The sequence below is a fragment of the Pogona vitticeps genome, chromosome 3 (genome assembly GCF_051106095.1).
Source record: "Pogona vitticeps strain Pit_001003342236 chromosome 3, PviZW2.1, whole genome shotgun sequence".
Lineage (NCBI taxonomy): Eukaryota > Metazoa > Chordata > Lepidosauria > Squamata > Agamidae > Pogona > Pogona vitticeps.
In genome coordinates, this window is record NC_135785.1 from 155,385,886 (window position 1) to 155,396,073 (window position 10,188).

A 10,188-nucleotide genomic window follows, 5' to 3' on the forward strand; every position below is an offset into this window, starting at 1 on the left:
GGTTTTAGATATGGTTTTAGGATACCGGCAGTTGGTGAGCATAAAGCCTTCTTTGCACAAAACCTGAAATCTGTTTGTGGCATGGAGGGTATTGTTCAGATGAAGATTGCTAAAGAAGTGAAGGAAGGGAGAGTATTAGGCCACTTTGCGATGCCCCCTTTGGAGACCTTGAGGATTTCACCTTTGGGAATACTTCCAAAAAGTCTCAAGGTGAGTTTTGATTAATTCACCCAGAGGCGGCATCAGTTAATGATGCCATCCCTCAGGAGCTTTGTACTGCGTGCTACACCTCCTTTGATGAGGAGGTTTGCATGGTACGAAAGAGTGTTGTGTGGGCGGAGCTGGCAAAATGTGATATAAAATTGGCTTTCCGGATTTTGCCAGCTCATCCTCTGGATTTTGACCTGTTAGGTTTTCATTTCCAGGGATCGTTTTACATAGATAGAGCACTGCCTATGGGCTCCTCTGTTTCATGCACAGCATTTGAGTGTTTTAACTTGTGCCTCAAGTGCAAGCTCAGGCACAGGGTGGGCTGTAAGTCTATGGCCCATTATTTGGATGATTACCTTTTTTGTGGTGAGAAAAAACTCAAGTAGGAGCAGTTTGATTCTGAGCAATTTTCAATCAATGGTGAATGAGCTCAGGCTACCTTTGGCAGAGGAAAAGACCGAGGGACCACCCACGTCTCTGACGTTCCTAGGTATTGAGCTGGACACAGTGAAGCAGACATCTAGACTGCCTGAGAGTCAAATTAGCCGACCTTAAGGGCAGGATAGCAGGGATGTTGCAGAAGAAAAAGGTGTCCCTGAGGGAGCTTCAGGAGATTGTGGGCTATCTAAACTTCGCTTGCAGATTGGTGGTGCCTGCTCATGCCTTTTTGCATAGGATTTGCATGGCAATGAAGGGCCTCAGTCATTGGTTGCATAGGACTAGAGTTATGCATGGCATGAGGGAAGATTTGTGCATTTGGAGTCAGTCCCTATCTGAGTTTAATGGAGTATCCTTCTGGAGAGGGAACCTGGGGTTTAAGGTGGACTTTCAGGTCCAGTCGGATGCTTCTGGTTCATTAGGGTTTGGAATCTATTTTAGGGGCAGATGGTGTGGTGGTTGTTGGCCAAAAGAATGGCACCAGCCTGGGATTACCAGGGATTTGACATTCCTGGAATTTTTCCCAAGAGTTGAGGCATTGTGGCTCTGGGCGAAAGAACGAGCAAACTCTGTTGTGCAGTTTTGGTGCAACAATCAGGCAGAGGTTTACATCATAAACAACTTTACATCTCATTCAGAACAAGTTATGACTTTAGTTAGGGCATTTACACTGTGGGCTTTGAAATTTAATATTTGGGTTCAGGCCCGACACATGCCAAGGATAGATAGCAGCTTGGCTAACACATTATCATGCCAACAGACCGGGCGGTTCAGGGAGCTAGGTCCAGGAGCCCAATGAGTTCCCAGAAATTCTTCTGCCAGAGGTCTGGCAAATTGGCGAGAAGATGCTGAAAGGGCAATAGGTTTGGCCTTGGCACTGAGGACATGGAAGGGGTACCTGGCTGTGAGTATAGAATTCAAGGAGTTTAGAAAGCTAGTTAAATTGGAGCCAATGTGGCCAGCCCCAGTTGAGCATCTTCAGCAATTTATTGTGTTCTTGAACATGAAGGGGTTGGTGCCAGGATCTATACAGGACAGATTGTTAGCGCTAGCCATTTATGCTAGGGTCCATGGTTATCAGGATCATTCTTCAGACTACCACATTAAAAAGATGATTGAAGGTTTGTCTAAGGAAAGAGGTAGGGTTAGAGATACAATGGCAGCTATATCTCCGGAGTTATTGGAATTTTTTTGTAAGCAATGGGAGGTGCTTGGTAGGGATGATTGTGAAACTGTCCTATTTAAGGTGGCGTCTTTGCTGACATTTTTTGGAGCTTTTAGGATCAGCAAGGTGGTGGCCACTGGGAAGGGTGACACATCCAAATTAGCATTGCAGTGGCAGGATGTTCGTTTACTTACAGGGTCAATTCAGATTCATATCCGCCAATCCAAGATGGATCAGCGTGGTAAGGGAGTTTAACTTACTTTAGGGGAGGGGGTCTCAAACATGTGGCCTGGGGCCATTTGCAGCCCACCGGATGATAGTTTGTGGTGCCCACCTTGCCTGCCCCCCTGAAGCGCCCATGCGTCCTTTGTTGTCAAGAGTAAAAAAAAGCCTTGCCTCCCTTGCCAGCTCAATCCCAAGACAGCACCTCTTGCACCCTCCATACGGAACTGCAGCCTGCCAGCTAGCCCGCCTCTCTGCTGGCTGGCAGGCTGCAGTTCCACATGGAGGGTGCAAGAGGCTCTGTCTTGGGGGAGAGCCGGCAAGTGAGGTGTGCTGCCAGCCCTTTTCCTCGAGCGTCCAAGCTGCCGCCGAGCAATGCCTGAGAGTGGAGCTCGCTCCTGTCCTGTCTTTGAAGAGCGCCTCCAAGATGCCAACAGCTGCTGCTGCTCCCACCACCTCTTCCAGGGAAGCAGCTCTCTGGCTCTCTTTCTCTCTCAGCACCCCCAGCACCAGCCCAGCCAGTGATCACCTCAGCGCCTGGTGGTGGTGCTTCCTCCTCCTCCTCCTCTTCTTCGTCCTGCTTCAGCTGCCTCAGCTCTGGGCTTGCCTCGCAAAGTTTGCTCCTCTGTTGTGGTGGGGGTAGCTGCTGCTGCTGAGTGTCTTGTGGAAAGGCCTTAATTTTTAATGTGCTACGAGATATCAAGTGGTTGAGGGCCATGTACCCTGCATTGAGCATTGGTTGACCATCATCCCTCGATTGATTTGGAGGGATGCATGGAATTTTTCGCCCATTAACACTGTATAGAAGAGTGGTAATAGGGAGGTCTGCAGAGCTGTCTGCAGCAGTCTTGAATCGGTGGTTGGTCATCAGAGGATCTCCTTGGATAGGTCTGATTTTTTTGGATGCTGGTTTGGATGTTTTCCTTGGAGAAAGCAAGGGGGGGCTGCTTTTGGAGCTTGATAAGCTTGATGGAGGACATGGGACTTAGAATGGCTAGTCCCTATGCTGTGGCGAGTACTGTGGATAAAACAGGTTTTTTTTTGGTGAGTCCCATAGCTATCTCAGGTATCACTCATCTGAACTCCCAGCATTGTGGATCTTGTGATTGCAGTGCTTGAGTGGGGAAGATGCACTGGGGCCACACCCAGACCAACAGTCAACAAATACTTGCCAAGTTTATAATTGTGATTGTACTATCTAAAAAAATTAAAAAAATAAATTAGTCCCATAGACTCTGACAGAGTTACATCTGCACAGGTCTAGAAAGCATTTAAAATATCTTGTATAGAAGGTTTGGCAAACACCTTTGTCTAAGATTCGGAAAAAACTCTTGGACAGAGCTGGCAATACTAAGCTCAAGTGAGCAATGTCCTTCTGCAGTGCCATATCAAGTATAACATTTTTTATCTGGATATACAAAAGTCACTTTAAAGAGTTATTTGCTCTAACAGATGTTTGTTAAATGTTGGCAATGTTCTAACGTGCATTGAATTTTAACAATTATAAGCAGTGCTTGTTGATTATCTTTCAAAGGGCCTGTTATTATATATAATTTACTCCCCCCCACATACTATTTTTATTAGTATTTATCAATTTAAAGATCTTTTTAAAAATGCTCTTCCAGATTTAGTGTGAGTGATTTTTGGTCCATGAGACAGTTTTGCAAATTTTTAAAAATCAGTGTGTAAGTCGCCTTGGTTGTCAATGTAACAAAAAAGCAATTGATGGCTTCTGGAAGCAAGCACATTCAAGTAGCATAAAACGATAAGACAGATCAGGTGGCAGTAAGCTTCCTAAACAGCTGGTAAATGACTCCTCTGGTAACCATTACCCATTGCAAATGGAATGAGATTAATATGCCTTCCTTTACATAATTCTGCCAATTAATAGGAATAAAAGTTTTATAGTTTGAGTCACAATATGCTATCATGCTCAGCAACTGTCACTCACTAGTACAAGTAAGATGTTACAACATGGCAATTATTGATTTGAAACCTGAGGAGCACTTTGCAAACAGACCTGCTTCCTATTCCCCGTCACTAAGTATCACCACTAAGTGCTGAGTAATTGCCTACCTGAGTGCATTAAAACAGGTTGTAGAGGAAACAAGTGGGAAAGCTTCTATCACTTGCAAAACTATCTCCTCACTGTTCTCCTTCCCATTCTGTTTCTATATATAATGGAAAGCACAAGACAGAATCTTTCTAATATTTTACCTTCAGGTCATCCTTTCTGTATTCTGATAAAGATTTGAAGGTATCTGATCTCTCCATGTGGGCTGCTAACTAATACTGTTGGTTTCAAGGCAAACCTTGTGAATTACAGGCCAAACTGTATGTTGCACTTACTTTGCAGCATACAAGTGCATCATTCAAATCTGTTAGTCTATCAGTTCATCTATCTGTACACAGAAAAAGCCACCCACGTGTCCTATGCAAAGTACAGTAGTGCCTTGACTTACGAACTTAATCTGTCCCAGAAGATGTTCATAAGTCAAAATGTTTGTAAGTCAAATCAGCATTTCCCATAGGAATGCATTGAAACCCGATTAATCCATTCCAACTGTTTTTTGTTCTTATGTTGAGGCCTGGTTTGTAAGTTGAAGCATTAGTTCCCATAGGAACTAATGCAAAACTGGTTAATCCATCCTTTACCACTAGGAGGAGAATTTTTCTTCTTTTAACCTAAGATGAACTTAGGTTAAAAAAAGGGCAGGAAAGGAGGGAGGGAGGGAACAATGAGGAAAAGAGGAAAGAAAGAAAGAAGGCCATCACTCAGACAAAGGTTTGTGCATTTAAGAAGACAGGGAGAGAGAAGACAATGGGGGGAGTTCGGAGTCTAAAACACATTTTAAACCCACACATGCTAAACCCACACATTTTATACCCACACATTTTACAACAACATATTTTAAATCAAGCAACTTTTAAACAAAACACATTTTAAAACAAACCAAGCAACTTTTAAACCCACCACCAACACCTTTTAGAATAAAGGAGAGGTCACTTAGCTTTAGAGCCCAACAGCCAGACAGACCTTTGCAAAAAGTTTTCTGATTTAAAACCAAAAGACTAAAATGCATGTTAGAGGCCAACACCCAGACAGACCTTTGCAAACAGTTTTCTGATTTTAAAACCTACAGCCAGCACAGAAACATAACCCCCTCCACCTAGCCACCTAGTCAAACCCCAAGCTGCAAAACCCCTGTACAGTAAATACAGTATACTCACCCAGAACAGGCAATCTCTCCATTTTAAAAAAGAAAGTCAAAAATAAAAAAATAGAAATAAAAAAGCCAAAAAAAATACAGTCCATACACTACAGTACCAGGCGGTAGGCAGTCTAAAGTCTCTCTTCGTATCCACACTCTCTAACCGCTGGGGCGAGTGAGGTAGCAGACAAGCAGCCTCTTTGCTGGCCAACGGTTAACTGAAAGTTCAAATTTCCTGCCTTCCCCACATATTTTTTCATTTGTAAGTCGAAGCTCCATTCACAAGTCAAAGCAAAATTTTGTGAATGGAGCTGTTCGTAACTCAAAATGTTTGCAGGTTGGGACGTTTGTAAGTCAAGGCATCACTGTATATGCCTACTTGTGCGTAGGCTACATTTGTACTGAGGACACAAGGACACACTCCCAAATGTCCCCAGATCTCCAGGAGTGCTACAAGTCCTTAGATTGTTAAGCGTGAAGGTCTGAAAAGCTCTCATGTCCAGAAATTGTTGATAACAATATCTGTAGGTATGTTTATCCAAATGCACTTACACGATGGAATCTTATAGCACTTGCTGTAGCATAAAGTTATGCTTGCAGACATTCATAAGAAGTTATATCCAGGCAGTCCCCATGTCTGATTGCACAACTAGTTGTGTGCAACTAACTGCATCATTGATCACACACTAACTGCACAGCTGACTGTATAACTGGATCCACAGAAGTGCTTCCTGGATAAGACTTTCCCTTTTTCCAAATTTTGCAACAACGAGTGCAACTGCAAGTTATGCAGTAGCAGCTGCACAACAGGATTTCAGCCACAGATGCTCATGCCCAACATGCAGGCTACAATAGATCTGGCTGGTGGAAATATTCAGGTGTGGGGCTTATATGTGTACTCATGTGGCTACTACAAATTTAGTTTTCTGCCTCTAAGCAGGCACATGCCTGCATAGGATTAGTGTAATAAAAAACCACCACAAAATTCTAAAATATCATAGCAAAAAAAGGTCTAGCTGCTGCCTTCTCAAGCTGCTGCGATATGGATTAATTGGCTTTATAACCATGTCGGCAATTATAAAACAGCCAGAAATGAGCATTCCACAAAGGGTGATATTTGTAGTAGGTGAATATGTGAAGTATAACATTCCAGGTTCAGGCCATACTTGAACTAGTCTCAAGATGCTGTATAATGCTTAAAAGACCATTCTCTTCCTCTCTTCCTCTCATATTTATTTGTTAGGTGTTTCCGACCTACAGTATCTATAGCTGGCTGGGTATTTCAGCTAGTTAGATATCTGGCTGCAGATCCAGAGGCTGGGAGTTCAATTCCCCCACTGTGCATTCCCAAAGAGCCAGCTTGTGGCAAGCTGCACAGTCCCAGGATGCCTGCAGTAGAAGGGAATGGCAAAACACTTCTGAATACTCTATATCTAGAAAACCATGCAAATGGTTCACCATAAGTCAGAAATTACTTGAGGGTACACAATTATATTATTACCTATTCTTCAATGAGCACAACAAAGTATATATGAATTTCTTTCTTCCTTATTTAACCTCATAAGAACCCAGTGAGATGTGCAATGAAAGAGAGAGAGAGAGAGAGAGAGAGAGATGAATTGCTAGGAAAGCTGATTATAATTATTTTTATATATTCTTATATTAATATTAATATATTAACCCTCACTGATATTTTTTAATCCTCAAGATGAACCTTTGTTTTGCAGAATGTATACAGTAATAACTGCATAATGTGTATTGTGCAACACTTGCATAATTTTAAGCAAATTTCCCAAATTCCTGATAACTACAGTCACTCTGATGGGGGATAGGTAAAGAACGAAACAGGGGTGAGGCAAAAGTTCCCTGATCTATCTTTGCTTCCCCAAATTTTGTTAATATCTTTATTTTAGGGAAAATAGCAAATCAAAGTGAAACAGGAAATCCAAAGTGATTTTTCTTTTTATGCTCTTTTGGCTTCCCACAAATGTTGGTTACCAGTGTTCTTTTTTAGACATAATTTTATTGCTGTAATAGGTGATGCAGAAATCTGTCTTAGACAGCTCGACAAGAATATTGATCTCTTCCTCCATTAAAGAGTAAGAAGAGACAGTGAACAAGGAAGAAATGAATTCTCAAGAGCAGAAAGGATTTGTGGTGGAAATGTGTTTAAGTTTTAATACACATTGTGATAAAAAAAAATACACAAAATCATTTCCCCACCATTGCCTCTGATTTTGGTACTTTGTGTTTTGTGGGTTTTTCCCCCCGTTTTTGTAACTACAAAAGTACTAGTGTGCATTCAGGTTCACATGATTCTCCTACCTCAGACATGCGTGGCATCTTCTAAGCCCCCCACCCACCCTCTTTTTGGTCTTTTTCATGCTCATTTCATTTTCTGTGTCATTCAAAGAAGCAAATTTGCAGCAACATCTGGGAACATCTGAGATGATGAAAAATAACTGGATTTAAAATGTAGCAGCTTAGCTCTCTTTGTTTTTCAGTGCAGCAAAAAGCCTGCACTGTTTCTGCAATAACAAAAAGACAAGCTCCTTGCACTAATAAAAGCATTTTTTGTCAGCTCATGTTTTAACTAATAATTGCTTGTTCCATTCCACACATTCAGGCAGATTTGTAGTTACCTGTGCAATGGCTAGTTCAGCTCAGTCTGCACAGTTCAGCAATAGCTGGACCTTGTTTTTCCATTGCATAGGAGAGGGACCATTCAAATCATCCCAGCTTAATCTTGCACAGAGGCTATCAGATTGTTGTTTTGCTCCCAATGTCATTATTTTCCAAACATAATCCATGGGAGACTGAAGCAAGTATTTTCTTAATTTGTTGGATACTCCTGGTGAACTGATTAAGGTACAACAGGAATTGGTTTCTATGATCTCAGTAATGTCTGGAAAGGTATATCAAGTAAGCTTCTGAGTTAGCTTCTAATAAGGCTACACTTTCAGTCCAAGCTTCATATAGTATTATGCTGAAGAAGTATAACTTGAAGTGGTTAATAAGTTCTTTATAGGTCATTGATTCCTAAACATGTGGTTCCTAATAGGCTAAAATTTCCAGAAGTCTTGAAAAGTAGCATAAACTCTTGGCTATGTAATTAAGGTGTCTGGGCATAATGGTTCAAATGCATTTATAGGGCCAAGGTTGTGTTGCTTGTATACATGTAGCTTTCAGAGAAAATATTATTGGGCAGAGTATGTGGAAAGTGTTGGCTTAAAAAACTTCTAGCTACATAGTGGAGACAAATTTAGACATGAACCCACAGAGCAGATTGTTATAACTACAAGTCTCCCTCAAAGATACTACTCCTTATTCTATAGGTTAGTTTTAGTTAGATTTACTTCAACTTACATGACCTAGCCTCAATATATTCAAAGACCCTGGTACAGATAAAGGACAAAGATGTTTTACTTACAAAGCTTCACATATGCCAGAATACAACCAAAGCACATTCACTTGTTATATATATAATATTTTGACTGGTTAGCTTCATTATTTACTTCACTGACTGCTTATAAACACTCAGAACACTGGCAGTACTAACCTGAGAACTCTAACATTGCTAAACTGATACAGAACCTTGACTAAGGTTAAAAAAAAGTGGGGAAAGGAATCTGAGGTAAAGAGGGAAACAATTGTCTATTTTAAGTAACTGACATTCACCAAAGGTCCCTCCCATCCAAACCTCCCAAAGGCATAGTAGGCAGTTTGCTATTCCAACAAGTATTCCCCCATCTCCCTTTGGTAAGAGAGAATGTGGACTGGCATGGGCCCTCTGAAGAGAAATGTAAAAAAAATTGATGTTTTTCTTTTCATAAGTCAAATTATCATTAACATTTTCACTTTTAAAAATATAGATTTTAGGAAGATTATCTGGAGATGGTCCAACATGTAATTAATTTTAATCAATATTTGTTAGTTGTCGGGTAGGTGGGGCTCGTCAGCCATGGAAGGCAGCCCATCTAGGAGAAGGAAAACTCCAATTTCAAACCTCCACTGCCTTGTGGCTATATCCACTCATGGAAAAGGCTTCAGGAGATAACCTCGAGGCAGAATCCGGAGCTGGAGTCCCGAAGGCAGCATGTGTCATTCTACCAACTCCTGCGACATTGCTGGAACCAGTTGTATTGGCTCTTGCCTTTCCATTGGACCATTTCAGCAACGTGGAGAGGGGGGATTTGCTGCTTGGGTAACAGCCTATCCTCCATATTACCTTACCCGGGCTTCATGCTCTGGAGAGGACACTCCTCGATTCAGAGCATGTTACCATAGTCTCTCGAGACTGGAGGATGCCTATGAGTATTTGTTAGTTCGAAGCTCTGACTGTTCTATATTCCCATATATCCACAGCCACCTCATAAGAAAAGTATGTGTTGCAATCCAGAATCTTGCCCCTGAACATTTCTCCAAATTTTGTCTTCCTTTGCAATTCTGAAGGAAATGAATTAATTTGAATGGCTGAAATGCTCCTGGGACATTTTTTTTTAAGCTCAAATCTAGTTTAAGGGTCTTTATTCTGTTCTCAGAGGCTTCTAATAACTGAATTTCTGTATTGGCTGTTGTGCTACTGTCTAATGAGTTCAGATATTTTTTTTTCAATCAGCCTGTGTTTATATATGGCTATGGCCAATGTAAATCCCGACAAGAACATAATGATTATGTTGGGACTAACATTGGATTTAGCCCATAGAGTTTTTAATTGCATTGTACTCTGATTTGTAGGACTGGTAGGCTGGACATTTATATAATGATCAAACACTCTTAACTACTGGATCTCTTTGTCAGGAGAAGACAGACCAACAGAATGATTCCACAGTTGAAAAAGGAAATGGAATCATAGAATCATAGAAAAGTGAAGTTGGAAGGGGCCTACAAGGCCATCAAGTCCAACCCCCTGCTCAGTGAAAGTCTGTTTGATATATACAT

General features: G+C 41.4%; 1 long non-coding RNA gene across 1 annotated transcript; it reads right to left on the reverse strand.

Annotated features, from left to right (window-relative positions):
* Positions 1 to 2,728: 2,728 nt before the first annotated feature.
* LOC144588461 (uncharacterized) lies at positions 2,729 to 9,596 on the reverse strand. Its single transcript, XR_013544037.1, has 2 exons — positions 5,144 to 9,596; positions 2,729 to 5,072 (listed from the first exon to the last, which is right to left on the reverse strand). It is a non-coding gene; the product is annotated as an uncharacterized LOC144588461 (long non-coding RNA).
* Between the last annotated feature and the right edge of the window lie 592 nt (positions 9,597 to 10,188).